The sequence below is a fragment of the Capra hircus genome, chromosome 6 (assembly GCF_001704415.2).
Source record: "Capra hircus breed San Clemente chromosome 6, ASM170441v1, whole genome shotgun sequence".
Classification (NCBI taxonomy): Eukaryota; Metazoa; Chordata; class Mammalia; order Artiodactyla; family Bovidae; genus Capra; species Capra hircus.
This window is the reverse complement of record NC_030813.1, coordinates 68,003,817-68,016,082: the sequence shown is the minus strand read 5'-3', so window position 1 is coordinate 68,016,082 and position 12,266 is coordinate 68,003,817.

The following is a 12,266-nucleotide window of genomic DNA, read 5'->3' as shown; positions in this document are numbered from 1 at the left end:
AGGCTCTTATCACATCTGCCAGCCTACCTGCATCTGTGCCCATATAGTCTGTCTTTCCTCCTGTTACTGTGTGTCTTTTGCCTGTACTCCTGTCCAAGACCCACCGCACACTTGTAAGGTGGATCTCATTCTCTCTAATCTACTCCAGGTCATCCTTTCAGCAGTTCTTCTCACTCTCTCCCACATCATTGACTTCCCTTTACTGTTGGAATATTCCCACCAGCTTATAAACAAGCTATAATTCTCACACCTTTAGCAACAATAACTGCCCCCCCCAAACTTCCCTTGAGCCCACATCTTATTTATTTGCTCTTTTATGGAAAAACTTGAAAGAATTTCTGTACTTCCTAAATCCAACTCCTCCCAGTTTCTCTTGGACCTACTTCAAGCAGTTTTCCCCCTTACTCTTCCACTTACAAATGCCCTTGTAAAAAGTCCCCAAGATCTCCATGTTACTAGGCTGATTTATCAATTCTTAATGAAACCAATGGAAACAGTGGCTGACTTTATTTTCAGTTCAGTTCAGTACAGTTGCTCAGTCGTGTCTGGCTCTTTGCGACCCCATGAATCGCAGCACGGCAGGCCTCCCTGTCCATCACCAGCTCCCGGAGTTCACTCAGACTCACGTCCATCGAGGCAGTGATGCCATCCAGCCATCTCATCCTCTGTCGTCCCCTTCTCCTCCTTCCCCCAATCCCTCCCAGCATCAAAATCTTTTCCAATGAGTCAACTCTTCGCATGAGGTGGCCAAAGTATTGGAGTTTCAGCTTTAGCATCATTCCTTCCAAAGAAATCCCAGGGCTGATCGCCTTCAGAATGGACTGGTTGGATCTCCTTGCAGTGCAAGGGACTCTCAAGAGTCTTCTCCAACACCACAGTTCAAAAGCATCAATTCTTCGGTGCTCAGCCTTCTTCACAGTCCAACTCTCACATCCATACATGACCACAGGAAAAACCATAGCCTTGACTAGACGGACCTTAGTCGGCAAAGTAATGTCTCTGCTTTTGAATATGCTGTCTAGGTTGGTCACAACTTTCCTTCCAAGGAGTAAGCATCTTTTAATTTCATGGCTGCAGTCACCATCTGCAGGGATTTTGGCAGTGATCTAAGAATTTTTTGTGTCATATCATTTACTTCTCAAGACAAAATAGGAGATGACTTATTAAAATAATACTTTGACAAACAAGGTGACCAAAGCACAGAGATTAAGTAGGTTAGTGTCATAGAGCTGTAACCAGTGATACCAGGACTCAGATCTATATACTCTGACTCTGGAATCCATATGCTTAATTACTTATGCGTATAGTTCATAATGCAATTACTATTGTAACTAAGGGGAGCCTATAGCATCATAGGGAACAAGGTTTTTGCAACAGGTAATTTTGAGAGACAAAGGAGTTATCTAAAGGAAGAACCAAAGAAAGGGTGCTCAGGGAGGAGAGTGCAGCATATGTACCTACAGGTGAGAGAGTGGGTTGCTTTGAACATCTCCAAAATAGTCATATTAGTCATAGCAGAGAAGAAGTAGAGAAAAAGTGTTCAGAGTAATAGAGACCATACCATGAGGGGCCTCATATGTCATAGAAAGGACTTTCTATTTTATCCTAAAGGCAATAGGGAAGGCATAGATAGATTTGAAACAAGGGAATGAACACAGGATCAGATTTGAATTTCAGAAAAATCACCATCAGGTATGTAGTTAACAGATTAAATTAAAGGCAAGGAGGGGAAAAAAAAAAAAGGCAAGGAGGGGGCTTACCTCATGGCCCAGGGGTTAAGATTTTGCCTTCCTTTGCAGGGGGTGCAGGTTCTATCCCTGGTGGGGGAGTTAAGATCCTACATGCCTCAAGGTGAAAAAAACAAAACGTAAAACAGAAGCAATATTGTAACATATTCAATAAAGACTTTAAAAATGGTCCACATCAAAAAAGAAATCTTAAAAAAAAAAAAAGACAAGAAGAACAGCTGTATCAATTAAGGCCATTTTATTCCAAAAAAGAAAAGATGAAAGCCTGAACTTATATGGTTGAAGTGCTAACAAAGACAGGAGAACAGATTTCAGGAATAATGAAGATGTATAATCAAAAGGACATTGTTACTGAGTAGGACAGTTAAAGAGAAAGAGGACAAGAGTGACTCCCAAGTTCCTGGCTTTGGGCACAGTGTTGGATGCTGGAACCACTGGCTGACAGAGAGTCAGGGGCCTCATGTGTCAAAGGACTTTCTGTTGGAAGAGGGTATTTTGATTGTTGCGATGAATTCTGAATGTGAGGATTTTACAGTATCTACAGGATACCTAAGTGGAGGGCTGTCCTGATCAGTTAGGTATGTCAATCTGGAGCTAAGGAAAAGGCCTCAGCTAGAGTTGTCAGGCCATCAGTGGAACTGATGTTACAGTAGTGAATGGGTAGGGTGAATGCTGGGCAATACCAGCGTACCAAGCACTGATTCCCAGTCTGAGGACTTTGAGCATCAGATCACCCTGGGAGGATTTAAAGACACAGATTCTCTGGAATTTGTTTTCAGTCCGCAAACTGACTGAATCAGAATCTTCAGAGATGAGTCTGAGGGATTTCTAGATTTTTGAAAGCACTCAGTTGATTTTTCTCTGGTTAGCCTGCAGCTTCCAAAGAAGCAACCTGGAGCCAGTGGTTTAAATGATGGTTAAGAGTCCAAGAAGGAGAAGGCAATGGCAACCCACTCCAGTACTCTTGCCTGGAAAATCCCATGGATGGAGGAGCCTGGTGGGCTGCAGTCCATAGGGCCGCTAGGAGTCAGACACGACTGAGCGAATTCACTTTCAATTTTCACTTTCATGCACTGGAGAAGGAAATGGCAACCCACTCCAGTGTTCTTGCCTGGAGAATCCCAGGGACGAGGGAGCCTGGTGGGCTGCCATCTATGGGGTCGCACAGAGTTGGATATGACTGAGCGACTTAGCAGCAGCAGCAAGAGTCCAAGAATTATTACTTGAAAGAAGAAGCAAGAAGAGGTAACCACTATAAATAATACCTAACATTTTTTTTGCCCTCACTATTATAAGGCAGGCACCATTCTAAATATTTTAGTGCAATAGCGTGTGAAATTCTCAAAACAACCCCATAGGTAATAGGTACTATTTTTATTCTTGCTTCATAAATGAGGAATTTGAGGCACGGAGAAGTTGAGTTATTCAATGTCACATAGCTAGTAAGTCATAGAGGGAGGATTTGAATCTAGCCAGTGCTTTTAATTTTAAACTCCTTATGAATGACCTCGAGACTTATTAAAAAGCAGATTCTGCTTGAATGAGTCTGAGATGGAAACTGAGATTCTGTTTATGCAACAAACCACTCTCAGGTGAAGCCAGTTCTGCTGATCCTAAGATCGTCTTTGAATAGTAAGGGTCTACCACACCGCTGGTTCTCAAGTTGGTTAGCTATTAGAATCACCTAGTCAGATTTGTAAAAGGAATGAGTCCAGGTCCTGCTCCAATCTAATTCAAGTGGAATTTTCGGGTGTGGGATCTGGACATGAAAGACACTGGGGGTGGGGCATTAAAAGTGACTGAAATTAATTTTAAGAATGGGGGTGGGGTGGGGTGAGGTGGAGGGAGTGATGATACTGGGCCATCTACCGAAAAGTGAAATCAGTCAAATCAATCTAATCCTGAGTATTTGTGGTCTAATTTAAAAAATAACCACAACTTGAAATGATTCTTTAAAACATACTCTAAATCTAAAGAGTCTTTCTGAGTGAAGATAAAGAAAATTATAAAGGCAATTTAGGGAAAGGTAGAAAACCAACAAAGTATAAAATCCATTCCCAAAGCTGATAAAGAAAATGTTCTAATGAAAGCAATAAAAATTGATTACATTTTCCCAAATGTTTTCCCAAGTTTAACTGACAGATGCTAAAGCCAGACATAAAACTATGAATGAATAAAATGCACATGGTTCTAGTTTTAAAAAACAAGGACATCATCTTTTCTAGATAGCATTAATTTATAAAACCAGCATAAAATGTAGAAATCCACATACCCATGTAATAAATAAATTGCTAACCACTAAAATGTAAGTGATGTAATTTCTTCTAAATAACTGTAAACTAAACATACATGGATACATAGATAAACTTGAAAAAGAGAAAGGAAGAGTTCTGATAAATCTTATGTGACATGTCTTTTTCCAGATCTATCTGAAGTAAGTCAGAGTATTAGTCATGTGTGTGTGTTAAGTCACTTCAGTTGTGTCCAACTCTTTGTGATCCCATGGACTATAGCCCTCCAGGTTCCTCTGTCCGTGGGATTTTCCAGGCAAGGATACTGGAGTGGGTAGCCATTTCCTTCTCCAGGCAATCTTCCCGACCCAAGGATCAAACCCACATCTCTTACATCACCTGCATTGGCATGCGGGTTCTTTACCACTGGAGCCACCTGGGAAACCCGTATTAGCCATACAAAAATTCAAATTGTCCACCATCTGTTTAGTGTATGTATTAGCTATCCATTGTTATGTAACAAATTATTGTTAAGTTTAGCAGCTTATAGCAATAGACATCTATTGTCTCACAATTTTTGTGGTTCAGGAGTTTGGGGGGTGGGTTTGCTATGTGGTTCTGGCTCAGGGTCTTTCATAAGGCTTTGGTCAAGGTGTAGTCTGGGGTTACAGTCATCTGAAGGCTTTGCCTGCGGCTGGAATTCAACATTTCCAGGGCAGCTTACTCTCCCGGTTACTGGCAAGGGCCTCGGTTTTTCTCCATAGTGTTGCTTGAGTGTCCTCGTGACCAGGCAGCTGTTTCTGCAGAGCGATTATCTAAGAAAGAGGAGGAAGTGGCAATGCCTTTTATGACCTAGCATCTGAAGCCATCACCACTACTTCCTCTGCATGTAGTTGTTAGAAGAAATAAGTCCAGTAACGCACTAAGTCTAGCCTATACCCAAGAGAAGGGGAAACTGAACTCTAGCTTTTTAAGGGAGAAGTATCAAAAGCTTTGGGCTTTCCTGATAGCTCAGCCGATTAAGAATCCACCTGCAATGCAGAAGACCCCAGTTTAGTTCCTGGGATGGGAAGATCCCCTGAAGAAGGGATAGGCTACCCACTCCAGTATTCTTGGGCTTCCTTGGTGACTCAGATGGTAAAGAATCCATCTGCAATATGGGAGACCTGGGTTCAATCCCTGGGTTGGGAAGATCCCCTGGAGGAGGTCATGGCAACCCACTCCAGTATTCTTACCTGGAGAATCCCCATGGACAGAGGAGCCTGGTGGGCTACAGTCCATGGGGTTGCAAAGAATCAGACACAACTGAGTGGCTAAGCATAGCACATCAAAGGCTTTAAGGACATATCAATGCATTATTTTAGTTTATTTTTCGGTTGAACCACATGGCCTGTGGGATCTTTGTTCCCCAGGCAGGGGTTGAACCCATGCTGCCTGCAGTGGAAGCATGGAGTATGGACATGTTTTAAATCCACCACCGTCCCTATCATGTAAAATTATAGCTTGATGTCAGGGTTGTCTTTTAAGTGGATGATTATGTGTTTTCTTGGAAAAAGCTGTCTACCTTCCAGATCTCCAGCATCTTGCTTCCATTTCATTTCTCAAGCTACTACTGTCTTTTACCCACAATTCTCCTCTGAAGCTCTTCCCCAAGGGTCAGTAATGGCCTTCTAGTTGCTAAATTATTTGGATTCCTTTCACATTTTAAAATCTCTGTAGCATTTGGTGTTGTAAATCATTCTCTACCTGAAGTTATCTTTCTTTTGGCTTCTGATTCAGTACTGTTTCCTGGTTTTCTGCTTTGGTGTATTCAAGCAGTGGTGTTTCAGCCCTGGGTGCACATATGAGTTTGTATGTTATCATAGTCTGTTTTATTGTTATTTTCGTATTGAGGACTATGTTTCTAAAATTCATCCATGCTGCTAGGGATTGTGTATATGTAACCTGTTATTTCTTCTTTTTTTAATTTATTTTTTTATTGAAGGATAATTGCTTTAAAGAATTTTGTTGTTTTCTCTCAAACTGAAACATGAATCAGCCATAGGTATACATATATCCCCTCCCTTTCGAACCTCCTTCCCATCTCCTTCCCCATCCCACCCCTCTAGGTTGATACAGAGGCCCTGTTTGAGTTTCCTGAGCCATACAGCAAATTCCCATTGGCCATCTATTTTACATATGGTAGTGTAAGTTTCCATTTTACTCTTTCCATACATCTCACCCCCTCCTCCCCTCTCCCCATGTCCGTAAGTCTGTTCTCTATGTCTGTTTCTCCATTGCTGTCCTGTAAATAAGGTCTTCAGTACCATTCTTCTAGATTCCGTACATATGTGTTAGAATACGATGTTTATCTTTCTCTTTCTGACTTACTTCACTCTGTATAATAGGTTCTAGGTTCACTCACCTCATCAGAACTGACTCAAATGCGTTCCTTTTTATGGCTGGTAGCCTGTTATCTCTAATGACTGCATGGTAAGTAGTCGTTGGTGTGTATTTACCACCTTTTCCCTTTGCACCTACTACCCAGCTATGGCCACACAGTTCTGCTTCAAACTTGTGACCACCACAAGTCATAATACACAAACCTCCTTAAACACATGCCTTCATGGACCTTTATGAGAATTCCTTAGAACCTAAGTACGTAGGAGGAGAATGGCCAGGCATATTCTTTACCGGGCTAAGCACTGTTAGCTTGCTCTCCAGAATACATCCCCCACCTGTGCTTCCCCGAGCAGTGCATGAGACTTCCTGTATACACATCCCTACATCCCAATCAAACCTTGGCATTGCCCAGCCTTCTAATTTTTACTGTCTTTCAGGCACAAAATAATGATCTCATTGTTGTTTTCATTGCATTTTACTGACACTTTGGGGGCAGGAGGAGAAGGGGACGACAGAGGATGAGATGGCTGGATGGTGTCACCGACTCAGTGGACATGGGTTTGGGTAGACTCCGGGGGTTGGTGATGGACAGGGAGGCCTGGCGTGCTGCGATTCATGGGGTCGCAAAGAGTTGGACACGACTGAGCAACTGAACTGAACTGACACTTTAGAGTGCTCCAGGGGAGGTAAGTACCATATCTTAGTTTCCGAAGGATAGCATATCAAAGAACCAAGAATCAGGTGGTTTAAAATCAGAAATTTACTGTTTCCCAGTTCCAGAGTTGAGAAGCCTGAAATCAGCGTCGGCGGCGCTGCACGCTTCTCTGACGGCTCTAGAGAAGAGTTCTCTCTCGCCTCTTGAGCCTTCTGGTGCTGCTGGCATCCCTGGTGTTCCTTTGCTTGAGCGTGGGTCACTCCAGTCTCATGGCCCTCCTCTCCCTGGGTCTCCACATGGTCTCTCCCTCTGTGTGTCTGTCTCTGTGCCCAAATTTCTCAGTGCTATAAGGACACCAGTCCTGCTGGTTAGGGTCATGTTAATTTGATTACCTCTGTGTGCGTTAGTCTCTCAGTCAGGTCCAACTCTTTGCGAGCCCATGGAATGTCACCCTTCAGGCTCCTCTGTCTATGGAATTCTCCAGGCAAGAATACTGGAGTGGGTAGCTGTTTCCTTCTTCAGGGGATCCTCTTGACCCAGGGATCGAACCCAGGTCTCCCACATTGCAGGCAGATTCCTTACTGTCTGAGCCACCAGGGAAGCCCGATTACCTCTGTAAAGACCCTATGTGAAAATCAGGTCATATTCTGAGGCACTGGGGGTCAGGGCTTCCACCACATATTTTGGAGGGTACACAAGTACACAAATCAGTCCATAACATGGGGTGTGTTTATTTCCATGTGAAATATTGCCAAATTAATAAGAAGGCTGTAATGTATTATGTAACAAATATGAAATCAGTTGAGTGTTAAAGATGCTTAAAACTTAAAAATAAATCAGACAATGTAAGTACAAAATCTATCCATTTAGACTATTTGGTAAGAATAGCTGAACTGCTCTTCAGTAGATTAGTTATGGAACAAATTGTGATCCAAACACCAAGTTAAAAAATAAGCTATCACCCATCGTAAGACAAATCTATACATACCGTGTGTGTGTTCTTGGTCACTCGGCTGTGTCTAACTCTTTGCAGCCCCATGGGCTGCAGCCAACCAGGCTTCTCTGTCAGAGTAATTCTCCAGGCAAGAATACTGGAGTGGGTAGCCATTTCCTTCTCCAGGGGATCTTCCCTACCCAGGGATCGAACCCACGTCTCTTGCATCTCCTGCATTGGCAGGCAGGTTCTTTGCCACAAGCACCACCTGGGAAGCCACTAGCAAGTATTTATTGTTGTATCTGCCCAGCCTCCTTCCTTCCTTCTTTTGATAGCAGTGCCCTGATTTTCCTTTGTGAAAGCAAATTTTACCCATTTTCAGTTAGTGTGTGAGGCTGAGGTTGATTCTGCCTCTCAATTCTAGCTGTGAACCCAGGACACAAGGTGCACTGATGACTGTCCATCCTGGGATTTTGGCTCTAAGTGTTGGCAAAGACACACACTCCTTTCACGGGGCTTGATAAGCTGCTGGTGTCTGCCTGGGAAGGAAGCCTTTGCAGTGGAAGGCAGTGACCAGAGTGGGAGAGAAAGAGGGTTTCTTGATGCTATCTTCAAAGGACTTGGACCCAGCTGCACAAGAGATACAGATCTACGTCTGGACTTCCCAATTATGTATGCAAAAAAGCAATCCCTTTGAATCTAGTTTGGTTTGAATTGGTGTGTAATTCTTGCCATAGAAAGAGTCCTGATAAACACATGAACTGACATGGAAAAATTTCCATGAAGTTCTGCAAAGCAAAAAAAGCAAAGTGCAAATCATATATAGAATGATTCTATTTCTTTTTTTGGTCAGAAAAATTAAATGAAATTAAAATAGGAAAAATAGTCCTGCGAAAGTATATACAAAACTGTTAGAAGTGATGAACTCAAAAAAAAAAAAAGAGAGAGAGAGAGAGGAAAAAGAGGTAGGGGTAGAATTTCCTTTTGGAGAAGGGGGCAACAGAAGATTTTTACTTTCTTTATGATATATTTCCTTATTTTAAAAAAGTTTTAGGCCTTCCCTGGTGGCTTGGTGGTAAAGAATCCACTTGCTAATACAGGAGATATGGGTTCGATCCCTGATCTGGGAAGATCCCACATGCCAACGGAACAACTAAGCCCGTGCACCGCAACTACTGAGTCTGTGCTCTGGAGCCCAGGGGACCACAGCTACTGAAGCCCAAGTGCCCCAGAGCCTGTGCTCCATAGTAAGAGAAGCCACCACAATGAGAAGCCCCAGCACTGCAACAAAGAGTAGCCCCCACTCACGGCAACTGGAGAAAAGCCCGTGCAGCACAGAAAACCCACAAGTAAACAAATAGATTTTTTTAAAGTGTTAGATATTGAGCATATACTTGAATATTATTAAACAAAAGAATGTTTAGTGAAAAATCGGAAATAAATTTAAGTATCCCACAATAGGGGGCTAATTAAACGAATCCTGACTCATCCAACCTACAAAGATTATTAAAAACCATGCTGCTAATTACTATATAATGACATAGTAAAATGGCCACTATTTCACAAGTGAGGAAAGTGGCAGGCACAGTAGGATGGTTGTACATGAAATAATGGAGTGCTCCATGGTAGGGACTTCAGCATCCCTAGGCAGCCCCCTGTATGTAACTTTCAGCAAGTTAATCTCTCTGAACTGATTCTTCCTCCGTGAAAAGTAGCAGAGGCTCACAGTATCTGCCTCACAAGGTGGTTGTGAAGAATAAATTAGATAAATCATATAAAGCCTCTGGCATGTACAGAGGGGCTTCCCAGGTGGCCATAGTGGTAAAGAATCCATCTGCTAATGCAGGAGACATAAAAGCTGTGGATTCAGTCCCTGTGTGGGGAAGATCCGCTGGAGAAAGAAATGGCAACCCACTCCAGTATTCTTGCCTGGGAAATCCCATGGACAGAGGAGCCTGGTGGGCTACAGTCCATGGTGTCGCAGAAGAGTCAGACATGACTGAAGTGACTTAGCATAGCATAGGTATGTACAAACACTCCATAAGGTTATACATATGCAGTATGAAAAGATAAGAAAGAAACACCACAATTTTTAATAGTTGTATTGTTGGGTGGTGAGGTTACTGATAAATTTCATTTACTTTTATATATTTTCTGTATTTAAAAAATTATAGTCATAAAAAATGACGTCAGTATCTCTGATTTCCTGTAAAATCCAATAATTATAGAAGATATTATTGACAACGATATTCAATATCTCTGAAAGATTTAACACAGTTTCCCATTTAGAAGATAAGTTTATGATTATACTACTAGGTTTGTCTCCAGATTAAAATGCATGGGAAAGGGGAAATCCTGGGAAAGTTCTACCAAAAGGGAACATTTGAAGGAAGTAATAATACCTTGTATTTGTGTAGCACTTTTTACTTCACAAAGCATTTTTACAAATGCTACTGACTCCTCAGAAAAGCTCATATAGATATAGTTATTTCCCCTTTACAAACAAGAAGCTGAGGCTTGAAGAGATTAAATGAGAAAAAATAATAAAAGTTGCAGATGACCAAGCTGGGACTTGAATTTAGGTCTTTTATGTTTTTAAAAAAAGAAAAGGATGAAGGAATAAAAAAGACATAGCACTGATGCTATTTCAGAATCTGGAGAACTTTTTCCTAGAAGTTACCCGTGATAAAAATATTAGATAATTTTTCCTGTGACTCATTCTGAAAAATCTTTTTGCCTCTTAGGGAAATTCCACATGATTTTCATCTTTTAAGAGTACTTTGTTTTTGGTGTTGTTTGATCTACATCGGACCAAAATTTTCAGTGTGGATATTGTAGTAGCTTGTGTAGTTATTACAAAAATGATCAAATTTCGGGAGAAATTTGAATAAGGCAAATAGCTCTAGAGATTTTCAGTGTGTATGTGTTGTTGGGGTGGAGTAAATGGGAAGATTGAGGTAAAATGAGGAGCTCTTATTGAGCAAAACTGAGTAAAATGTTTACAATCTAAATACTAATGAACATTAAGCTCAGAAACTGAAAGATAATCAACCTATGTGGAGAGGAAAATGACATGTGGGTTTGTAAAAATAGGTAGGAGCCTTAAATAAATCTGGGCAGAAATAGTGTGTTTGTCATCAGGGCAGGGCCCAAAGCCTGCCACTCACAGGGAGACCAGCAAAGGCCATTAAACGGAGTTTTAGGATGGGAGTGACATTGTCATAATGGCAACAGAGGAAGTTGATTTTGGCAGCAGCTTTGGGAAAGGACTTGAGGAGGAAAAAAATTATGGAGAAGAAGCTTTTTTCAAGGGGAGTGATCGCATAGGTGAAGTTGTAAAAAGGGAAATACTTGAGCATGCAAGAGTTACCTGTTTTAAACTTTTATGGAATCTTTCTAGTTCAAGTCCTTTTAATCAAATCTTGTTTTTCATCTGACTCCCCACTATACTTTTAAATGTAGCTTTCATGAAGACCTATTCTAAATCATTGTAACAACAGTGTATTTTAAATGTGACTGTCTGCTCTGACCATCTGCACCTTTTGTTGTGTCCCGACAAGATTCAGACATGTTGAATCAGTTGTCAAGCCCAACCATCTGGGCATTCCAGACTCCAGTAGTAAGCAGTAACACCTTGGACTTGAAATTTTAAAACAAAACACCCATTGTTTCAAACATCATTCTATGTCATGAATTTATGTTAAGAGGTGTTGGGTAGGGGTGAAAGGTTATTAGTCAGGCTCTGTTAATAGCTTTTAGCTTGTTGAGATGTGTTTCAGTTCTTTGAACTCAAGTCTTCTTACCATTCATCCATAATAGTTCATTGCTGAATAAACACCTGTAGATTTTCTGTCTGTTTTTTTTAATGTGTTTCTAATTTATGTAGCACTAAGCTTTTTGTAGTTTTAAACTATATCCAGACAAAAGGTGACTGTCAATATGTGTTTGAGGTATGCTGGGAAATACGATCACAGCTGTTGAAAAGAATATAATTTAAACAGTTATTATTTTCATGTATGCTAATTTTTTATCATGAAATTTAAGGAGTTTCATGAACATCAGTTAGCCTCTTTTTTCTTCATGACTTGATTTAAGTCTTTGGGATAGAGTCATTCCATCGTCACATCAATTTTCACTGGTGTAATTTAGGAAAGGCCAATGCCATTCCTGGATGGATGCTTTTTCATCTCAATACTGGAGGATTTGTAGGATAAGCAGGCTACGGTAGAACTAATTACACCATTGATTAATGTGCCTGGGAGTCAAAGCATATGCCTTTGGACACTGAAAGAAGGAATTTTCTAAGGGAATGTGTT